At 43.6% G+C, this 22,880-nt stretch overlaps 1 protein-coding gene across 3 annotated transcripts in view; it reads left to right on the forward strand.

Annotated features, from left to right (window-relative positions):
- LOC110290665 (schwannomin-interacting protein 1) overlaps positions 1-22,880 on the forward strand; it is a 731,603-nt gene that overhangs the window by 570,727 nt on the left and 137,996 nt on the right. Inside the window, exon 1 of one of the 3 annotated variants that reach the window (XM_021157273.2) lies at positions 6,042-6,083. The exons of the other annotated variants lie outside the window; for them this stretch is intronic. The gene's annotated coding sequence lies outside the window, so the exon portion shown is untranslated. Of the gene's footprint in view, positions 1-6,041; positions 6,084-22,880 lie in introns of those variants that run through there. 3 annotated transcript variants of the gene reach the window in all.

Genomic DNA, 22,880 nt, shown 5'->3' on the forward strand with positions numbered 1-22,880 from the left:
ACCAAACCCCACAGTTGTGTAGCACATGATGTCACCATCTGGACTCCAAACAACTTGGATAGTCCAGTGCACATAGCTCTGCTATCTGCAGCAAAGTTTCTCTTTGCGGCTGGCTCCCATGGGTGCCAGATGCTTCCCAGGGAATATACCCAACACTTCTAACACCACAGTGATACATACCCAGTCAATAAGCATATTAGAATAATAAACAAGTTAAGCCAACCTATTTCTATTAAGTAAATTACAATTAACATTATTACCTTTTAAACAGGAAAACCTTAATCTGTTTACTCATTTATCTACAGTCACATTGGTTTCCCCCCACCCCATCTTCTAATTACTCTGAGTGGTGGTGTTAGCAGAAGGCCACCCCCAATAATGTTACAGTCAATCTCCTGTGATGGTTTCTTTGCTTGTAACTGACAGAAGCAATGTTAATCCCACCAGGTGAGAATAAGAACACTGCCAGAATTTTTTAGCCAAATCTGAAGCAAGATTCTACTAATTGCTGGTGAGGATGTAGACACTGGTCAGGTACACAGGATTCCCAGAGAATGGCAACAAGTTGCTTTACTCTGGTGTTTAAAAAGGCAAAACCCACAAGGCAATGTACTTCCTGCTGTCATCCAATTGGTGGTAAGCATGCATCCTGACGTACTTCTTGCCTACCTACCTACCTCCCACTTACACCTGATCACTTTCTGTGCAGTTGGGGCAACCAACCTTGCAAACAGAAGTGAAAGCACACGGCTTGTTATCTTACGTGAAGAATCGCCCAGCATTCCAGGAAGTTGTCTATCCTTGGGTAAGTGGGGTTTAAAGGTTTATCTGTCCTTAGGCAAGTAGGGCTTATAATTTAGAGGCACTGTAGTTGTATAGATCTCTTAACCACAATAATTAAAACTTAAAACACAACTTTAGTCATCATAGCAACTAAACAGGTAAAATATTTGCATTGATTCGTGGTTTAGGGAGGGAGGGTTCATCCGAGCAAGAAAAGCACCCCGGAAGTCAGACTCTGGTGTCGGCTATTTATTACATGACACTGAACAGAGGCCAGTGTGTCAAGAGCCATTGGCACAAGCAAGGTTCTTTGCCACAGAAAATAACTTTAGAACAACAGTTTGAAGCAATTTGGAGTTTATTCAGAAGTGATTTTAATATAAATTTAAGTGCTAGGTCAATAGGGAGGCACTTAGGAAAATGGGAGCACACACCCAAGCATGGGTGTTTTCAAGTGAGTCACAGTTAACACTCACAGTTTGGTCGGTTTCTGAAGTTACGTCTCCAAGGGTTGCTAAGGAAATTAGATGAGATTATAGGGTGGTTCCGTATGTACTCTGAATACAAGTGAGAAGTATAACTCTGGTCCCCGAGGATTGTACCTGAGCTGATATGCTTTTACTGTAAACACAGTTTATGGTCTTGTTTACAAGATTCCCAAAAGATTGCAGGCTCACATTTGGGAAAGGAGTAAATTCATATTCCAATATCATATGATCTCAGGTCTTAAACATCGTTGCTCTTTTAATATTATTATTTGAAAATATCTCTATGTAAAAGGGCATATGATCTCTGTGTGGGCAACCTTTGAAGCAGATATTAATTTATCTCATCCCTTTTTTTAACTTTAAATATAATTACATTATTTTGACCTCCTATCCTCTCTCTTTTAAATCCATGACCTACTTTTCTTTCTTACACACACACACACACACACACACACACACACTACACACACGTGTGTGTGTAATGTGTGTGTATATACATATTAAATAAACACATCCACTTATTTGTATGTGTATGATCTCAAGGTGACTGGCTGATATTGGAAAGCCACTTAGGAGGCTCATTCTTGTGGAAGACTTCTCCAGCTTTCAGCATTCCCCTGGTGACCTGTAGTCACCTGACCAGGGGAGAGCCCTGAGAGACTTCGCTGGTCCACTTTAGCTCCTCTACTGCTGTAGTTTTTCCTCCAGCCTTCCTTGGGCTTGGTTTGAATTATCTGCTTTCACTCAGGGAAAGACTTCAACTAGACTCTAGAGTAAGAGACTCCTTTCCCTTCCAACGTAACCTTCATTTTCTCTGTCTCCCTATCCTGCCCTAATATAGATCAGGAAGTAATCTGGGACCAAGAGAGTCAGGCTATAACCCTAAAGGCCCAAGGATTCAAGTCCTCCAGCTAGGACCCAACGCCTAAAGGTTCCACAAATACCCCAAATGATTCCACCAGGTAGGGACTAAGTGCTCAAACCCTAGGGCTTGTGAAGAGCATTTCACGTCTTAGTCATAACAAGCACCACCAAGAGACACTCTTGTTTCTCTGTAACATAGCCCTAGCATATCACATTCAGTGCAGAGACAAGGCCAGGACCTAAAAGCAAGAAGAAGAAGGTTTGGTTTGGTTTGCTTTGGTTTGGTTTGGTTCTTTTGTTTGGTTGGTTGGTTTTTGTTTTGGTTTTTGGCTTTTGGTTTTTCTTTTTTTTTTTTTTTTAAGATTTATTTGTTTTAGGTAAGTATAAACATACCAGAAGAGGGAGTCAGATTCCTTTACAGATGGTTGTGAGCCACCATGTGGTTGCTGGGAATTAGACTCGGGACCTCTGGAAGAGCAGTCAGTGCTCTTAACCTCTGAGCCATCTCTCCAGCCCGGCTTTTGGTTTTTCTATTGGTGGTGGTGGTTGGTTGATTTTCTTTTTTTTCTCTGGGGGGTGGGAACAGAGTGTGTTTCTGAGACAGAGATTCTCTGTATAGCTCCACCTATTCTAGAACTCTCTCTGTAGAGCAGCCTTTGATCCTAGTTCTAGGGAGGCAGAGGCAGGCAGATCTCCGTCAACTCAAGACCAGTCTGGTTTACATAACAAGGCTACATAGAGAGAGACCTTCTCTCAAATACAAACAAACAAACAAAAATTCATTTTAATTGAGATTTGGAAAAGTGTATCACTTTCCCAGCGATAAAATTGCTGACATGCTACCATGCCAGGATGATGTGTGTGTGTGTGTGTGTGTGTGTGTGTGTGTGTGTGTGAATGTTTTGCCTGTGTGTATGTATATGCACCTCATGTGTGCCTAGTGTCCTTGAAGATTGGAAGAGGGTGTTAGGTTTCCTGTAATTGGAGTTACTGATGGTAATGAGCCACCAGGTGGCTGCTGGGAAAAAATCCTAGATCCCCTACAAGAATGGTAAGTGATCTTAACTACTAGTCACCTCTCCAGCACCATCCCGGTTTTTTCCACAGATGCTAAGGAGTTAAGCTCAGGGAGCTATGCTTACCTGGTAAGCACTCTCCCAACTGCATTATCTCCTCGGTCATGAGGGTTGTTCTTCTTTTGTCTTGTGTTTTCTTGAGATGGCCTCATTATATAGTAGAAGTTGGCTTCAAATTCATTCCGTCTTCCTGTCCCAGTCTTTAGCATGCTAGGATACTTGATCACCATGCCTAGTATTCTTGCTACTTTTAACCACTGTATGATGGCAGAGTGCTTCCTGATTGGAAATCTGTCACTCTCCAGTGCCTATTATGATGTTCGATACAGAAAGAATATACCTATACTTGGCTAGATTTATGTCAACTTGTCAACTTGTAGTCAACTTGACACCAACTGTGGTCATCTAAGAGGTGGAAACCTCCACTGAGGAAGAAGCCTCCACAATATCAAGCTGTAGGCAAGCCTATAAGCATCTTCTAAACTAGTGATCAGTGGTGGAGGACCCAGGTCCTTGTGGGTGGGGCCACCCCTAGGCTGAACAAGCCATAGAGAACAAGCCAGTAAGCAGCACTCCTCTATGGCCTCCAGTGTTCTGCCCTGTTTCACTTCCTGTCCTGACTTCCTTCAGTGATGGACGATGGTGTGGAAGTGTTCTTTCCCTTCCCAGTGTGTGTTGGTCATGGTGGTTTGTTGCAGTAACAGAAAGCATAACTAAGACAATACCCCAATTCAAATATCAGTTTCTGAATCTTCCTGCCTCCGTTTTATGGCCTAGGGAGTGAAATGGTAGCCATTACATCTCAGAGGCTTGTCCTGAGGCGTTGAGCTGTCCCTAGGAAGGCCCTGGAGTAATGCGTGACACATTATGAGCAAACATCAAATGAGAGGTGTTATTACGCGATGACCTTGGAGTCTAAGTCATTTTTTATTTTCCTCATCACAAACGGCAATATAAGGAGCACCCTCACACCGTGTGTTGCCTCCGATTAGTTATTTCCTTGAGATCATATTGTTGGATCCAAGAGGTAGCAGAACGAAACCTTTAAAAAGTACTCTCTTTGATCTCCACCCTTGAAGAAAACTTAATGGTATGGAAAAGAAATCCAAGTTGAGCTCAAAGAGACAACAAAGCAAAGAAAACCATGTCTATTTGTCAACAACCACAATAATTTGGCAACGATCCACTTTATCCACCTAACTCTATGGACACCCAACAGAAACCCCAGTTTCTACTCGGTTGAATTAGTTTGACAAGGGTTTTGCAAGTCAGCCTTATGCCTTCCATGCTACGTGTAACTGGAGTAGAGAGGAAAACAAAGTGTTCTTTATCCTTAAACACACAAACACAAATCCATGTAAGAAGGTAACAGGAGACTATATAACCAGGTGCAAACTATGTTCTTAAAGCATCTCCAATCTCCAATGCAGGCAGCATCAAGAGTTAGCTAAGCAGTGCAGAGTGGGTGCTGGCTGGAGCTACCTGGCAGACTTAAAAGCATTTTCAAAGGACCATAGCCAGTTGGCTGCAAAAAAAGAAGCATGTTACCACCCAAGTGATGACTAAATTAAACTGCACTTGCTTCTTAGACTCCAGCCTTTTATAATTGCCTTTAATCCACCCCCAAACGAACAGGACAGCTTTGCATTTAAATATCAGCAGCAGGAAATGTTTTCTCTTGCTGAAACACATTCCCCCAATGCTGTTGGTAGGTGAAGGCAGCTGCCAGCTTCAGCTGGAGGCTAAATCCAAGAGGGGACACTCCAGGGTCCTGGCTGCTGAAGCAGTGATTGGCAACCCTGGTGGAGGACAGTGTGCAATTATCTGTTGGGGAGGGGGGTTGCGGAAGATAAATACTATTCACTTTTAGGATGTGTTATGGCAGTTGTGGGGGTTGGTGGGTACCCAGTGGGATTTCTAGGTTCTTATGCCCCAGAAGTAGAAATTAGGCACAGACGCATACACAGTTGGTTTGTTACCGGAGAAGAAAAGCATTTCTAACAGTGGAGATGCTAGAACTGGAAATGGATCCAAGGCTCAGTGGTTTCAGGTCCAGAACCTTGAGGGGTATTCTGAATGCCACAAAAGGGTTCTGCCTCTTTTGTGGGTCATTTTCATTCCTCTTGGGTTTCTTTTTTGGTGGTTGTTGGGTTTTTGTTTGTTTGTTTTGGGGGTTTGTTTTGTTTTGTTTTTGCTATTGATGGGTTTGGGGGAGATTGGGTTTTTTGGTGTTTATTTGTTTGTTTGTTTTTGGCACAGGCTTTGTTTTCTTACACGTAGGGTAAGAGCCTGGGGCTTCCAGCCTTTCTCTCTACCACTGGTGTCTTTCATGCACTGATCCTAAAGTGGTTGGACCTCACTCTGCCTTCCTCTCCTGCCTCTGGTACAGAAGTAATAAGCCATAAACAAAAGTCCTAAGCCTCAGCACTCTCCAGGGCCTGGGCCTGCTTGTCAGGGGGAAGGCTGTCTGTCTGATTCCTGGTTGAGGAGAGTAGGGCCACTCATTTCCAGAAATCCTGAAACAGAAACACATTCTTGCCATTCAGGAAAACTTCCAGGTTGCCAGAAAGCCCCCTTGTAAGAAGATAAGCCCCAGGTCCTGGCCTTTAAAATGTGCAGCCAAGCGTTATTCTTGTGTCTTATCAAGGTTCAATTAACCTGCCTCAGGAACTGACAGGCTCCAGATGACCCCAGAAGCCTCCTCAAAGGCCAAGAGACTGGCTGCTCTGCCCAAGCAGCAGACAAGCAAAACTGCCTTCCTTATATGGTGAAAAGTGCCCTGCCCCTTTAAGGCCAAGACACTGGGCTGCAGAGAGCCCCTGGGAAGTTTGCAGGCAGCCCAGTCCTGTGTCTGATCCTTGCCGCTCTGCAGGTGAGTTCCCAAACCTTCCCCTCTCACTTGCACCCAACTCTCAGGATTGTTCCCAAGGCGACTTGCGAATGCTTTTATGAACGGCTAGAGAATTTTAGGGTCAGCAGATAGGGTGTTACTTGCAGAAGTTTGAGGTGAAGGAAAAGCAAGGTTATCAGAGACATGTGTGCAGTAATGCAGCCAGCCAGGATGCGTCTAACTTCACCAGTGAGGAAGCAGTAAGATTACAGAGCCCCCCCCCCCCCCAAGGCATTCCAGGACAGGAAAAGTGAGAGCAGATTCTAGGCAACGCCATGAGGGGGTAAGTTTAGACTCTTGAGCTATATAAGCTCGTGAACTGCAAGTTTAAAGCGGACGGGAGGAAACAGTGCTTCTGCAAGTGCTGGTGGCCTTGTAGAAGCTGGAGTACAGGGCTGACTGCAGAGGAGAAAGTACTACCGGTGAATGTTCACCCGCTAGAGCAGGGAAGGCTGCGGCGTTAACCCTTTGTCTGGATAACTGTAAGCGCCCCCCCCCCGACCCTCCCCCCCGGAGTCACAGACCCAAGGTGGGGCTAGGAGGGGTGCCTGTGAGAAGTCCTGCGATATAATGCTGTAAGAGGCTAATTAGATGAGGAAGACTCCAAGTGTCGCTGTTATCTCCAAATACCATGTGAAAGAAAAAACGCTGGGGAATTCTGTCCTTCACCAGCCTAGGCAGGAAGACTTAGGTGCGCTTAAGCTGATTGTACCTCCATCATTCACTAACTCTGCTTCCAGATGTTGTAGCCTCTTAAGTAGCCAATCTGAAATCAACTAACAGAACTTTTGAAGGTCTAAATACTTGCTAGCACAAGGCATCTAGGAAAGGCTAAGATGCATTCTTTTGGAAGTGGGATTTTATTGATTGCCTAAGGAGAAGTGGGTGTGGCAGAAGGAAAAAAAAAAAAAAACTTGAGGGTCATTTTATCTCCTGTCCCAAGCCTTTTAACCAAGCTCATTCATCAGCTGCAGCCAAAAGAGAAGTCCGCCCAGGAATTTAAAAGAGCGATGGTGTGTTGCAGGGTGTGGGGTCGCCTTCTCTCTTTGCTAAGTCAGGGGCTATTCATCTTCTGAGGCCAGCCGGTTTTGGTGCAGTAGCTGGTGGTGGAAAGGTTTACAATTGGATTATAATTCCTTACACATTCTATGCCTTGTAAAAAATATTCATATATCCGGGTAGTCACTGAAGAATTTATTAGCTAATTTATTGACTAATGAGTGCCCTATGCACTTGTTAGTGTTTCCTCAAGACTCCTTGGAAAGATTTTGTTTTTAGCAACTGGGCTTTTTCCATTCAAGGTTTTCCATTTCCATTCAAGGGCTTCTCCCTTGCCTGGCTGTTCATGGGTGGGCAAAGTCTGACTCTGACTTGCTACCCTAAAACCATAAAGGACTCTCTTGAGCTTGACCTACCACAAATGCTAATGTCCAGGCAAAAAGTTCATAGTCACAACATAGGCAGTATCTGAGCTTATGGGCCTAGCTCTGTTCATTTTGCAGTAAGCTAATATAGAAAGAAGAGTCCAAAAGACTGCTTGCAGGCCTGATGGTTTGAATTTGATCCCTGGATCCCACAAGGTGGCAGGAGAGAACTGGCTCCTAAGGATTGTCCACTGACTTCCAAGGGCACCATGGCATAATAGCATCTGCACACACACATACATATGCACACACACACACATATGCATGCATACATGTGTATACGCTGCTTTCGATGTGCACGTAGGCAAGAAAAGCAGAATCTCATCCCCCAAAGCTCCGAAATCTCTGTCAGGTGTATACTGTGATCATTTGTAAGCAAAGTCAAGGCATTTTAAAAGTACAGCTTCTTAAACGTCTCACACAGTGACTTTCAGTCACATACCAATGGTATGAATTCACAAGGCCATTTATCTCAAGCATGCTTCAATTTCCTCGCTACTAGCATGCGGATTAGAAGGGACTTTCCAAGGATGTAGGAAGACCAGTTGGTATTCAGCAGGTCTGGGCTACATTTCCGGTCCCTTCACTTATTCTAGGACTGTAGAGAAATTCCTTAGTTAGTGTGCACCTCAGTGTCCTTGTTTACAAAGTAAATGAGTAACTCATTTTTTTTCTCTCTCGCTGTGACCTGGAGAAATATATCATCCTTAGAGGAGGAACTGAGGTTTGGAAGCAGAAACTAGCTCTGCAGCCTACGTTTAGAACCACAGTGGGTTCGTGTTCCTTTTCCAGTCCCCTTTAAGGAAAGACCACTCGTTCCTAGTTATTAAGCATGCTCGTTGTGGGCCTTCTTACAGCAAGCTCACTTCCGCTTATTTCTGTAGACAAAGAAGAGTCAGCTTTCCCCTTTGGTATGACATTCCATGTGCTTGAAGAGCAACAGTAAACCATCTCAGCATCTCTGTAAGAGGGGTCCACTCCAGTAAAAAGTGTCGAAGGAGAATTTTTGTTAGTAGACGGCAATTCTTACATGTGCTTCAGTAACACCAGTTGCTGCTGCTTTTCTACGAAGTCTCTTAACGAGTTCACATCTGTTCTTGAGAACACCACTGTGTGTGCTGTTTGCGTTATTCAGGCTGTTTGGAGAGCTGGCGTGTTTTACAGTATGTAACAGGAATGTGTATGACATATATGGAAGACAATCTCTCGGCCACATTTGGAAGGTAGAGAGACATTTCAGCAGCTGAAATGATCCAAATACCTGTCACAGCATGCACACCAGCTGGGGAAGACAAATGACCCCACTCCCACCATGAAGCTGGTCTCCTGGATTAACAGCTCGTCCACCAAGAGGCTGGATTTAGAGTCCCTTAGATTGAGAGTTTAAATTCAGTGTGCAACTCTGGGCTTCTTCCTTAGTGTGTCTGAGCCTCAGTTCAAGTGCATAAGGGAAGGATAATAGTACCTGAGCACACAGCTCGGGGGGAGTCAGAAACACGCCAGTGGGGGTGGCCCTGTCTGCTGCATCCCAATGTTCAACAGTTCCTAAGAGAATTGCTAGACCTTGCTCATAAAACACTGGCCCTGGGGCCTCAGCTGGTAAGAGCTTGCTATGAAATCAAAAGAACTGGAGTGCAATTCCCAGAACCCACATAGAAATCTGTCAGCCCAATGTTGAAGAGCAGAGACAGGTAGATCCAAGAACCTAGAGTGAGAGATTCTGCCATAAGAAAAAAAAAAAAGCAATCGAGGCAGACACTCAGTTTCCTCCTCTGACTCCTGCATGCACACACACCTAAACCATCAATGCACATACACCACACACACACACACACACACACACACCACATATATGCACAAAAAATGAAATTTTAAAACAGTGTTAGCCCTAAACAGTGTTAGACCCCTCTTACAGAGATGCTGAGATGGTTTACTGTTGCTCTTCAAACTATTGTTTGTAGCTCTTCAAACTATAGTGTTTGTAGCTCTTCAAACTATTTGCAAGTATAGTTATATTTCTCAGAATACACAAATGAAATTTTAATTTTTTAGAATTTTATTTCATGTGTTTAAATGTTTCACCTGCATGTATGTATGTGAACTACATTCATGTCTGGTGTAGGTGACAAGAGAGGATGTCAGAGACTGGAGGTACAGATGATTGTGAACTACAATGTGGATGCTGGGAATCAAACTTGGGTCTTCTGTAAAAGTAACAAGTGGTCTGGATGACTGAGACATCTCTCTAGCCCCATCAATTCATTCTTTAATAAAAAAAAGTGTCCGTTTTTGCTTAAGTAGAACCAAAAAACAGTTGTTGGGATGATGGTGGATACATAAATGGCTTAAAAGCTGCTGGGTTTTGTAGGGCTTTGGACTGTGTTCTGTAGAGTCTTTAACCTTGTGGAAGATGCTACAAGAAGGAAGACTTGGAATGAGGAGAAGGAAGTGGTCCTACATTAGGCAGGTGATTTGGAGACTCTAGAGGAGCTGATCTCAATCTCTGGACCCATCTCCAGCTGTTTGCTTTGACTTCTGCAGATAATTTTGTTCATTCTTGAGGCAGCCATGATGGGGAAACTTGGGGAACTGTCTTGAGCAGTGTCTAGCTTTCAGATAAAGCTGTATTTGGAGCAGTCAAGAACAGCGGTACCTCTGCCTGTTGCCCAGGTCCCTTGGGGGTGCCTGTGAGGCAAGCACACACTTGTCTGGTGAGCTCAGGGTTTATGCTTAATGATTTGTGGCAAGCTGATGCCTGCCTATGGGAAATTGTCACTGGAGCAAGGCTTGTGGGTCTTGCTAGAGATGTGCTCTTGGCAGCTTGGCAGGACTTCTTGACTTTCTCTCTATTATCACATGGGGAACAGACCCCCTGATCCTCCTCCTCCTCCTCTTCCTCCTCCTCCTTCCCATTTCATCATACTTGCATCCAACTACTCGACTTCATTCTCTCTATTGCAATAATTCACAAACAAGAGAGAACATAAAGCATTTGTTAAAACCTGGTTGTGGCCCCATCTCTTTAATAACTATATGTAGATCTGAACTGGGGCTGGAATATCTACAATTTTCTGTCATTGCTAATAGTCTAGGAGCCCCACTTTGGAAATAAGCCCTGTAACCCAACACTAAACCTCAGCTCCAGTGCTCCCAGGCTCTACCCCTCTCCTGTTCTGGTGTGTGTGTGTGTGTGTGTGTGTGTGTGTGTGTGTGTGTGTATGTGAGAGAGACAGAGACAGAGACAGAGAGACACAGAGAGAGAGAGACAGAGAGAGAGACAGAGAGACACAGAGAGAGAAGGTATAATAAAAACTAAAGTCAAAGAAAAATGCAAATGTTTATAAAAAATAAAGAAAAATGGGATGCAACTTACTGATAGGTAATAGTCACTAACATAGACATTCTGTCCTAAAGTGGTGAGGTCAGTACAAATGCTAATTAAAGCCTTGTATGCAAAGGTCTTTTCTTACAACACAACTGATGGTGTTATATTGAAACAATCCATTATGACCTAATAAGGAGGCAATGCTATACCCAGCTTAGCCTCTCCCTCCATCATCAGTGGACAGTGTAGGGTATTTTCTTCTCAGTGTTCTATACAAAAGTGAGCATGATAATGCCTTTTGCTTCATCTTAACATTTATGTGGTTGTTTGGTTAGATCTTTTGAGACTGTCTCCCTCTATAGCTGTCTTAGTTAGGGTTTCTATGAATATGAAGAGACACCATGACCCTGGCAACTCTTATAAAAGAAAACATTTCATTGGAGCTGGCTTAGAGTTTAAGGGGTTTAGTCCATTATCCTCATTATAGGAAACATGGCAGTGTGTGACAGACATGGTGGTGGAGTTACAAAGAGTTCTACCTCTTTATCCAAGACAGCAAGGAGGAAACTGATTTCATACTGGGTGGAGCCTGAGCATAGGAGACCTCTAAGCCCAGACCCACAGTGACACACTTCCTCCAACAAGACCACACCTACTCCAACAAGGCCGGACACTCCCATGGACCTATGAGGGCCAATTACATTCAAACCACCATAGTAGCCTAGCCTGGGCTGATCTCTTTATGTAGCCCAAGATGGACTTGAACTCATGGTAATTTTCCCTGCCTTGGCCTTCTAAGTGCTGGGATTACAGGTGTGGGCTACCATGTCCAGCTCATCTAAACATTTGCTATGAATAATAAAACAATATAACTTAATGGTATCAATTAAATAAAAAAACACTTATTAAAACATATCCCTGGTCACTGATGATACAGCAGAAAGGAAGCAAATATAGCAGGACTTACTTTCTAGAGAAGAAAAACATAAAAAAAAAGAAAGAAAGAAGGAAGGAAAGAAGGAATTGTAATACCTGTTCCCAGAGGGTAAGGCTGTGTGTGTGCTCTCCTGCCCTCCCTCCCTCCCTCTCTTCTCTACTCTCTCTTTCCTTTTGAAACAAGATCTCTACATAGCCCAGGCTGGCCTAATAAACCAAACTTCAGCATTCAGGAGGCTGAGGAAAGAGGGTTTTGAGTCAGAGGCTAGCCTGGGCTACATTAAATTATTGGCACTTCTGAGGCAGAGTCCGGGTGCCGGGTCTCAGTGTTGCTTAGGGGCATGCACACATTCTTATCCTGCTCAGGCTATGATGCAGAAATGGTTTCTACCGACAAATCCCCCAGAACCCCGAGGGCAGCTCAGCTAAGAGCTGTGTCTTAGTTCAGTGGGAAGCTATTGGACCATGGTGAGCTTTAAAATTGATAGGAAGAATGGGATGAGGAACTGTGGGAAGGTGGAGAGGGAGCAGGGCAACAGCTGGACTGGAAAAAATAAAAATAAAAGTAATTTTAAAAAAGATACTAAATATCCTTAAAAATATATTTTCAGATTTTAAAAAATGGTCAACTTGGACACAGTAGCCTGCACCTTTAATCCCAGCACTCAGAAAGGAGGTAGGCAGATCTCTTGAGGATACATAGTAGGATTCAGGGCAGTCAGGGATACACAGTAAAATCTTGTCTCAAAAAAAAATCACTTTGGAAGCTTTCACTATTTATCCAGTATTCAGGAGGCTGAGGCAGGAGGCTTGCTGTCAATTTTTAGCCAGGTTGGGGCTACATACTCCATACTGAGTAGTAGAGTAGTAGGAGAGGAAAGACTACAGACCTTGAGCCCTGACTGAAGTGGGTGGTAGCTTTGGCTAGTAAAGTGGAGGGAGAACTGAGAGCACAGAAATCAAAGAACATGATTCAGCAGGAAGTCATTCCAGCATCCACAACAGAGAAGACAGTCGCCTGGATGAGGCACATAGTAGCAAGTTTCCAGAGGATCCTGTCTTCAAAAGGAAGACTGCTGTCAGGCTTGGTGTCGTGGACCTGTAATGCAGAGGCAAGTGGATCACTGTGAGTCCCAAGCCAGCCAGGACTACACAGGGAGACCCTTTCTCAAACAAAAGAAGCCTACTAAGTAAATATAAGCTGAAATTAACTCCTTTCAATTTTTCCATTTTAACATCAGTTGGTTTCCTGTACACATTAAAGAGTCGTCATGGCACCGAATTCTAGAGCTTAATCTTTCCAGTGTTCGCCCTGCCGCCCACCTGCATTTCAAGATGGTCCCTCCTCAGAGGGAGAACTGACTTGCTTCTAGCTTGCAGAGGGAGGTGAAATCACATGCGCTTCCTGAACAACAATATGTAATTTCCCTCCACGAAGGGTCAACAGGAATGATCCTGCTTGTATCATTTCATAAAACCTATGTCTAATCACATGAGTAAGAGGTACCACCAGGTCTACATTTATTCCGCCGAAAGGGTAACATCAAAATATTTTAACGAGATTGCAGGCATTTTAGTGCTAATTTTACTACAGTATTAAAACCTTCCAAATAGCTTCCAGGTGCATACACTCTTCCCCAACCCAGGCAATGCAGCTTCCGGGACTTTAGAGGATGCCCTAACTGTCTCTCCCTATAGCTACATCTTCTGCATCCCTAAGCAAGTGGTCCTCAGACTTCTCAGACTATCCCAATAGGCAGAGACCCACGAAGCAATGGGAAGCTGCTGATTCGCCTTCACAGGACCCATTTCTTACCCATGGGAGAAGCATCCTGTCCACTGGCTGAGCCTACAAGTATTGATATAAAGAGGGAGAGAGATAGTAGGTGTCTGTCTGTCTGTCTGTCTACTGGTGAGTGCTTCCACTGGGTGGCAGATGCCTCTGCAGCCAAACCTGGGTCTTCCCCATTGGAACTCCATGTGTAGCTGAGCATGGTGACTAGTCATAAGAAGAAGTACCTACCTTCCCTCTAAGTGGATGGAGTCTGGTGCTCACCAACTCATATCCTGCCTTCTACTTTCTGAATGAAACTGAGAAGAAACAGCAAGATTAGGCCACTCCTCACTCCTAACCAAATCATCGTCTTTAAAATTATCATGAAGACTGCATCAGCCCAGCAACCAAGGAGGGGTGCAACTCAACGGCAGAGCACATATGCTTAGTATGCAAGAGGCTCCAGAGTCAATCCCTGGCACCTTTACTTCCCAAGGTACAGAAATATTGTAGCAGTCTGCCTCTTGCCTGGCCACCTTTCCCAGCACTCAGGAGGCAGAGTCAAGCATATCTCTGTGAGTTTGAAGCCAGCCTAGTCTATATAATGAGTTCCAGGACTGCCAGAGAGCCCTGACTCAAAACAAACAAACAAAACATTAGAAACACCCAGGCTCTGATATAGGAATTAAAAACCCAGAGAGAAGGCTGAATGTGCCTCCGTTGGTAGAGTTCTTACTTCGAACACAGAAAGCCTTGGGTTCCGACCCCAGCACTTCATGAACTGATGAGTATGGTGTTGTACCCATGAAATCCTAGCACTGGGCGCATAGACCTAAAGGGTTATTTGACTATATAGTGAGATCACGACTAGCCTGGCTTTATGAAACCCTGTACCTAAACAAAACAATGCAGAGCCTTGGGTGTGGCCCTACAGGAGGAGACACGCACCACGTTCTAGCCAAGAACAAAGCAGGGAGGGTTACCAGGTTTGTGTTTCATAGAAAGCTAACTTTTCATGTCCAGAAAAAAATCTTGTCTTACCTAGTAGCTAATCACACAAAATTTGGATGAGGTCACCTTGGTTTTCAGAAACAAGATGCTAACCAAGGACTCTTTCAGACTGAGATGCCCTGAAGCTGCTGTGAACATCCTCGGGGTCCTCAGGGCCTCCTGCACACCTAACCAAACCAGCCACGTCTGCAGCCCTTCTCAGCATGACCAGGCTGCATTGTTCTTTGAACCTCTTTTCCTCTACCCATCCTCTAGTCTCTGGAAGGGAGCTCGAGATAGACTATTGTTTGGATCTCCAGCATTTAGCTGCAAACCAAGACACTTGGTAAATGTTTGCTGTTGAATCAGGGGAAAGGCAAGGTGCAAAATTAGAGAATTTGCCAGGTCAATTCAAAGCTCCAAGACCATTGTTACTTAAAATCACACATTTTCCTCATTCGATCTGAATTTCTTAGAGTGGGGGAGCAAGCGAGAGAGAAGGGAGTTTTTGATGTTATAACAATATTTTTTTCAGATACTAGTTTTAATACTCTGTCTCCACCAAGATGCATGTTTCACAGGGATGTTAGAACCTTACCTAGCCTTTATGGGACATTTTCTATTTATAAAAAACTAGTATTAAAAAAAACTAGTATAAACATACTAGTAAAAATTTCCAGATTTAGCCAAATTGAGGTGGTGCATGCCTTTAATCCCAGCACTTGGGAGGCATTGGCAGATGGATTTCTGAGTTTAAGGCCAGCCTGGCCTACAAATTGAGTTACAGGACAGCCACGGCTACACAGAGGCATCCTGTCTAGTGGGGGAAAAAAATCCAGATTCCTTACTTAATTTTATGCCTCCTTGAGATCTTCCTAGTCAAAAAACCCCAAAACTCCAACTTAGAGAATGTAAAATGGCCTGCCTTCTTTGTGTAAGCCTGGAGCCTTTCCTTCATTGGAATCCGGAAGTACCAAGCCTCATCATTAGAATTACTAAAGAGCATAATTCAAACTCCTGGTCTGTCCACTCGAGTTACCAAAAATGGTAATGCACTGCTGGTGTGAGAGCCAGGAGCAAGAAGGCAAAGCCAGTTCTGGCTGGCTTCTGGGAGCTTGGACTTAAGTCTGAAATAGCTGTGGCAGAACTCTACTATGTCTTACACTAGAGATTCCTGCCCACAAGGCCTCTGAGCTCAGCATCAGGAAGGGGTCAAATGCAGCCATCTGTGCTTCCCCCTTTCACAGAAAGGCCCTTTGTGGGGGATGCAGCCACCCGAGGTTAACAGCAGGAACTGCCCTTCAAAGTGTGGAATTGCCAGTGGAATCCCCCAGACACTGCATGGATATTTTGAATGCACTGTTGAACATGCAGCAGAATAGTGGCATCTCCAGCTTCATCATCTGAGGGAGTTGTGGAGGCTCTTCTACCCATTTTTCTGAGCCCTGTTTGCAAGATGGGTGGCAAAGGTTTTTGAACTCCATTATTTTTATTTTCTTGTTCACTTTGTTAAGAAGGAAGACCCCCAGGTTCTTATTCATTTTGTCCTGGAAGTAAACCATGAGACAAAGGGTAGTTGAATGGTGTCCTGGATGGTTTTATGTCAACTTGACACAGGCTGGAGTTATATGAAAGGCAGGAACCTCAATTGAGAAGATGCCAACAATAATATCCTTCTGCAGGGCATTTTCTTAGTTAGTGATTGATAGGGGGTGGGGTACAGACCACTGTGGGTGTGGCCATCCCTGGGCTGAAGGTCCTGGAGTCTCTAAAGAAGTCAGCCTAGCAAGCTAGCAGGAGCAGCACTCCTCCACAGTCTCTGGAGCAGCTTTTGCATCCCATGGGAAATCTAAACCAACTAAAACGCCTTTCAACTTGCTTTTGGTCATGGTTTTTCATCACAGCAATAATAGCCCTAACTAAGACAAATGGCAATGATAATCCTTATTCTTGTACATTTTGGACATACTCTTTTTCTGTATGATGGGTGTCTGGTACTGGAGATTTGACCCAGGGACTATGGCATCCAAGCAAGTACTCTGCCACTGAGCTAAATCTCAGCCATGTGTGTAGTTTTTAAGACAATGTCTCATTTTATCTGGGTTGTTCTGAAACTTATTACATAGCTGAGGCTACCTTTGAAATCCTGATCCTCCTGCCTCAGCCTTCCAGACGCCAGGATTACCATCATGTCTCTGTTTCTGTCTGTCTGTCTCTCTCTATCTGTCTGACTGTGTCTCTGTTTCTCTCTGTGTGTGTCTCTATCTGCCTGTTTCTCTCTCTCTCTCTCTCTCTTTCTCTCTCTCTCTCTCTCTCTCTCTCTCTGTCTGTCTCTCTCTCACACACACACACACTTACACGCTGACTAGAAATACTTTGTAAAAGTTGAACATTACTACAGTTAAGGGGAAATACTTTCCCTCCTCATCCTGCTTGCCAGAGTGGGAAGATCCAAGGACCACCTCCCTCTGTCTAGAAGTCAGTCTCATATTAAATATAGAAGGTATTCTCGTACAAGGCAGGCCTTAGGTGGCAGCCTGCAGAACATCAGAGCATATAGAAGTGGCTGTGGTACAACCCGGTGCCAGGTGGGTGGCACGCCCTTGGCTGCCCTGCCTGGTCTTACTCTGCAGTCATACAGAACCTCAGATAGCTCATTTTTCTTATCCCTGGCTTAGCCAGGTTCCCTGCATTTGGTTTCTCTGATCTCTCTGCTAAAATCAATCTCGTCTAATTATCTTCTGTTCCACTTCTTTGAACCCCTTCCAGTTGCTTCCATTTCTCAAGTGTTTAATATAGAATCTGGGTGAGGTTCTGGCTGAGTCAGGTAGAGGCAGCTGCTTACCTCTTTAAGGAGCTGAGATGCTTTGCCAAGGAACCCTCCGCTGGAGTGCAGAGTGAGCCTGGCGCACAGGTGGCACACAGCAAGAACTACCCATGGGAGGAATCCATTGCATTGCTTCTAAATGGCTGGGACATTTCAACTGGCACTTAATGTACTTCCCAGCCCACCCTCTGCTCTGGACTCTTTCTGTTCTTGGTTTTTGTTTGTTTGTTTTCCTAGTCTAATAGTTATTTCAATGAGTAATTCTTTAATAGTTTGTACATTTAAAAAAAATGTTAAAATTCCTTTGATTTCTACCCACATATTTAATTAATTTAATTCAAGTGATAGGAATTTGGCAGATTAACATTATTTATGACTTACTGTCTTTTATCCCTTTCTGGAAATTACTCCTAATCACTTTAATATTCTTTTATTTTTAAATTCTGTTAGAGTAGAATTGGCTCCGGTGTTGGTTAATTTTCGGTTAATGAGCTACACAGCAAGATTCGAGCTACTTCCATTGCAACATGGGCTTGGGTTGAGAAGATGGAAAATTGTTGTCTTAAAAATGGCATGATTTGGAAGTCACTTGCAAATAACCCAGTGGGGTGATTAAGGTGAAGGGCTCCAAGGAAATGGGATTGCCCCGGGGTTGCTGCAGTTTGGAGAGCGTTACATGGAACTCATTCTGCTCTCTAGTGATACAAGTGCTGCAAGTGTTCCCGTATTTAAAAAATGTTTTAAAAGGGGGTGTCGGATTGTTTTTAAGGCATAGAAAATGGTATAGATAGGCTGAAATAAAACTGATCCCTCTGAATTATTGGAGAATTAACAGACAGGGTAGGCCTCCGCCACCCTCTCCCCCAGTCATATGTGAGAGGGCTTCAGCAACTTTTACTTATTTCAAGATTCAGCTCAAGCATCTCTTTCCTTTTGAGGGTTTTCTAAACCACCCACATCGAATTTAATGCCTCTCTGGCTTTTTTTTAATACTGCACTCTTTGATAATGCCTCCCCTGAGACTTAGAACCCTGACTGTAATCTCTAGCATCCTTATTGGCTGTAATTGTTGACATCCGTGTTGACTATAATTGATGGCATCCTTTTTCCTTCCTAGTTCTCTGAGCTCTTAGGCCTCTTTCAGTTCTCTCTCCAAAATCCGATGCCTGACACATAGGTATCTGGATAAATAAACAAAATAACCTGAAGAATGCATGAATACACACTATGTTATCTCCTTGAGGCTGCAGCTTCTTATGCAAGGACCTCCTGCCGACTCTCCATCTTCTACCTTTTGACTTTCCACTTTATCCACTTGATAGCCTGGCTACCAATCAGTTGTCCCTGCCTCCACTAAAGCCTTCCCATTTGGTGTCTCAACCAATGACCATGTTCTACGATGTGAGACACACTCATCTTTCGATGATACTCAGCTATGTGTGTTTTGACAGTCTTCTATTTATATTCATACGTACATACATACATACATACACTGGGAAGAGGAATTAGTGCTAAACCTGTGATTTCACAGAGAATATAATTTAGAATAAGGCAAGGGTATGCAGTGCTGTTAACCAACCTTACCCAGCCCCGTAAATCAGGCACAAAATGCTCAGGTGCAATCATAGATGCTCCAAACTCAAATAACTGAACTCTTGGCCATGCCTGTTAGAAGCTGACTTGAACTCACAGACATACTGAAAGGTCACATTCTGAAACTGCAAAGTATAAGCACGTACACATTTCTTACGAGACAGCATCTCTCATAGCACAGGTTTGAACTCCTTATGTAGCTGAGCCTGGTTTTCCTGCTTCTGTCTCGCAAAGGCTAGGATCACAGGCTTGTGCCACCACACCTGGCTCCACATGTAAACAGAATTATAACACTTGAAATGGTTAAACATCTTTTGAGCTGTCCACCCACATCATCATATAAGCTCAGAGTTTTAGCGTGGGTTAAACTAAAAGCTGGCAGATTGTGTCAGTGGTGTGACTTCTTATCTTGGTCAGTAACAATCCAACAAGAGAGCCAGTGTTGATGGTTCTGTTTAATCTGTCGTGTTTCTCAAGCGCGGTGTTTGCCTTTTTATTTATAAAAGGTTGTTAATAATACTGCTTATATAAAATTCACTATATTTCATCAAGCCTAATGTGTTACTGATACGTAAGGCATGTCATCATTTTAGGTGCAATTAAGAAAAAGCAGTACAGCTGGAGAGGTGGCCCAGTGGTGACGAACACATACTGCTCTTCCCAATGACCTCAGCTCAAATCCCAGCATGTACTTCAGGCAGCTCACGACTGCCTGTGATTCCAGCCTCAGGAGATCTAACACCACCATCTTCTGGCCTCTGTGGCACTGACATTCATAGGCACTTACCCACACCACTTCCTGACCCACATATACAAAATTTTGTAAACAGAGCAGCAATGGGCTGGGAAAAGTGCCCCAAAGGCAGAGAAGTTGTAGTGTGTGAGGCCTTAGGTTTAGTCCCCAGCACTGATCGACAACATTTCTGTTGCTGCTCAATCATGATTCCAAGGGCTGGGCTCAGTAGTAGATCTGAGTCTAGCACTGTAATAATAACAATGGCAAGATGTTCTTGATTGCAAGATACCTAATGTCTAACGTGTGGCTTAAAATTGATGAAATAAAAAAACCTACATGCCACTTCTACTTTAGCAGAGGGATATGTGTACTCTATTGATAACAGTTATATAAAGTTTTCCTTTTGCATATGTTTATTTGAGGGGGGAGGGTTAGGGATTGAGACAAGGTTTCTCTGTGTAACGCTGGCTGTCCTGGAACTCAAACAGCCTCAACGTCCTGAAACTGGCTGGCCTCTAATTCTCAGAGATATTCCTGCCTCTGCCTTCCAAGTGCTGGTATTAGAGGTGTGCACCAACATGCTCGGCTGTGAACCAACTCATAAAATGAACCAACTTAATGAAAACTATAATATGGACTATGATCTAGCAGGACCCCAGCAGTGGAATACAGGCCTTGGCCTAACTACTGTTTGGCTCCATGTGTTTCAGAGCTCCGACTGCTCCATGGAGCATGAGAGAATGGTTTGGGTCTAAGTTGAGGAATATAACTATACAAAGAAAGTTCTAGAAAGTGGACTCATTACATATTCTAGAATAGTCAGGACTTGCCTCTACTTAAATAACAGCATATTCAGAGACTTGCTTTGTTTTCTTTGTTTTGAATTCATTCTCTAACAAGGAAGGGAAAGTGATCTTTTTTAATTTTAAAATTTAATTAATTATTAAAGAAAACTGACTAACAAAACACTTGGTTTCTGGGATTATCAAATCTTGGTCGCTTTCTACTCTTATAATAGACTCATCACTTGGAACAGATAAATGAGGAACTTCTGTCAGAACATATTTCATTAGGAATGTATAAAACGTGGATGGTGCCCTGTTCCTGGAATAAGGAAAGGGAGGAGAATGGCTTTGATGGAGTTTGGGAAGCTGCAGCATCCATGAGGGCTCTCGAGCCGGTACATGGATTCCTGCTTCTCAGCCTCCTAGCTCCATCTGCACTCAGCCATGCCTTCAATGGCAGGGCACAGTTCTCAGAGTTCAACAGCATCCCTTGTTTTAATCTGCACTTATTCTTGAGGGTTAATAGCCCCAGTGCAACAAAGCGGGAGGTCACACAAGTCATACAGGCTTTGCTGCATGCACACAGCCGGCTTTTGAAAACTTCCCTGCCAAGGTTCTAATGTAGGTGTAATTGAAAGAGAAATGGAATGCATATGCATACGCTAATAAAGGGATTCTTTGTAGTCAGCAGATATTCACATAATAATTGAGCATCAGTGAACCTGTTACAGTATAATAAAATGTAAAGGTCTTAGGAAATCATATACAGGCCATTGGCTATTAGTGTGATTTTAAAATATAATCAGTAACAATTAACAAAGCCCATAGTACATCCGCAGCTGTTTCTGCTCCCTGGTAGTAATGACGCTAGAAACTGTTCTAAACTGTAATACTTCTCTCTTCTAAATTCTTTGTTTAGGGGTTCTCTTGTGGAATAACTTTATAAGAAGTTTTTTTCTGAAACCATTAACATATTTTTAAAACCATTAACATCATATACTAAATTTTAAAAGTTAGACACAGAAAAATAGATTTATAGGAATACCCAAGTCCAAGAACTTGTCTCTAAGCAGACACAGTGGTCAAAAGGGTCAAATATCAAAGACAAAGGAGATGGGGTAGCATGGGCCAGGAAGAGCAATGCAAAGGTAAAGAGCTTGCTGGGCAAGCATGGGGGCTTGAGTTCTGATCCTTAGAACACACTTGAAATGCCCAGGCTGTGTGTGCATGTAGAGCCAAAGCATGGAGGTCAAGTGTGGCTTCCCTGGCCAGTCAGTATAGTCAGAACAGGGAGGTGGCTCCAGTTTCAGAGACCCTGTCCCAAATCTAAGGTGTAGAGCAGTAGAAAAATACTGGAAGTTGACCTCTAACCTCCATATATGTGTATGCACAGTGCATACACACACACACACACACACACACACTAAGACAAAAATAATTTAATTATGTGTGTGTGCGTGTGTGTGTGTATGTGTGTGTGTGTGTGTGTGTGTGTGTGAGAGAGAGAGAGAGAGAGAGAGAGAGAGAGAGAGAGAGAGAGAGAGAGATAGGGTTTCACTATGTAGCTCTGGCTGTCCTGGTACTTGTATAGACCGAGCTGGCCTCAACCTCCCAGAGACTGGCCTGTCTCTGCCTCCTTAGTGCCGAGATTTTAGTGACCAGGCTTTGTCTTGGAGTCTTAATCACAGGTTCTCCAGGGTTTGGGTGCAGGCCGTTTGCTGAGAGATAGCAAGGGAGTAGATCCTAGGTGGAATGTGTAATCAGAAGGCTGCTACTATGGGGGCACAGAATCGCTTTTGTCCTAGAGGAGCCCTGCGAGCCCTGTGGCCAAGCATGCACAGCAGCTGGGGAAAGGCATCAGGCCTCCTTAGAGCAAAAGTAGCTCATAATTCCACTTGGTGGTGTGGTGGAAGGGAGGGGGCCAGAGTGGCTTCCATAGTCGTACTGTCAGCAACAGAGTAGAATGTTATAAAGGCATAGAATTGCCCCTCGTGGGACCCCAAACCTTAACATTCTAGAAGAAAGTTGAAAAGAGTTTCACTTCAAGTTTTTTTCTTTACCTTTTTCTTTAGCTTTTAGCCTGGAAAGTTAAAATGCCAACTCTGTGGCATATTTGCATAGAATCAATTTTCCATTAAAAATACATAAGCTTTTAAGATATTGCTCTTTTTGACCTTTTCCTCTTATCAGCTTCCTGTAGAAAACAGATGAATTCCCTCATTCTAGGCTGGTTCTCGTTTTCTTCTTTCTTTCTTCTTTCTGTCTTTTGAATTTTTTTTTTTTTTTTTTTTTTTCTAGGGAGCAAGCCCAGAGCTTCACAATGCTATTATTTGACTAACTCCAATCCAAATGTTCTATTAGCTTTTTATTGGTTTATTTTTTTCATGCG

Source organism: Mus caroli, chromosome 3, assembly GCF_900094665.2.
Source record: "Mus caroli chromosome 3, CAROLI_EIJ_v1.1, whole genome shotgun sequence".
Lineage (NCBI taxonomy): Eukaryota > Metazoa > Chordata > Mammalia > Rodentia > Muridae > Mus > Mus caroli.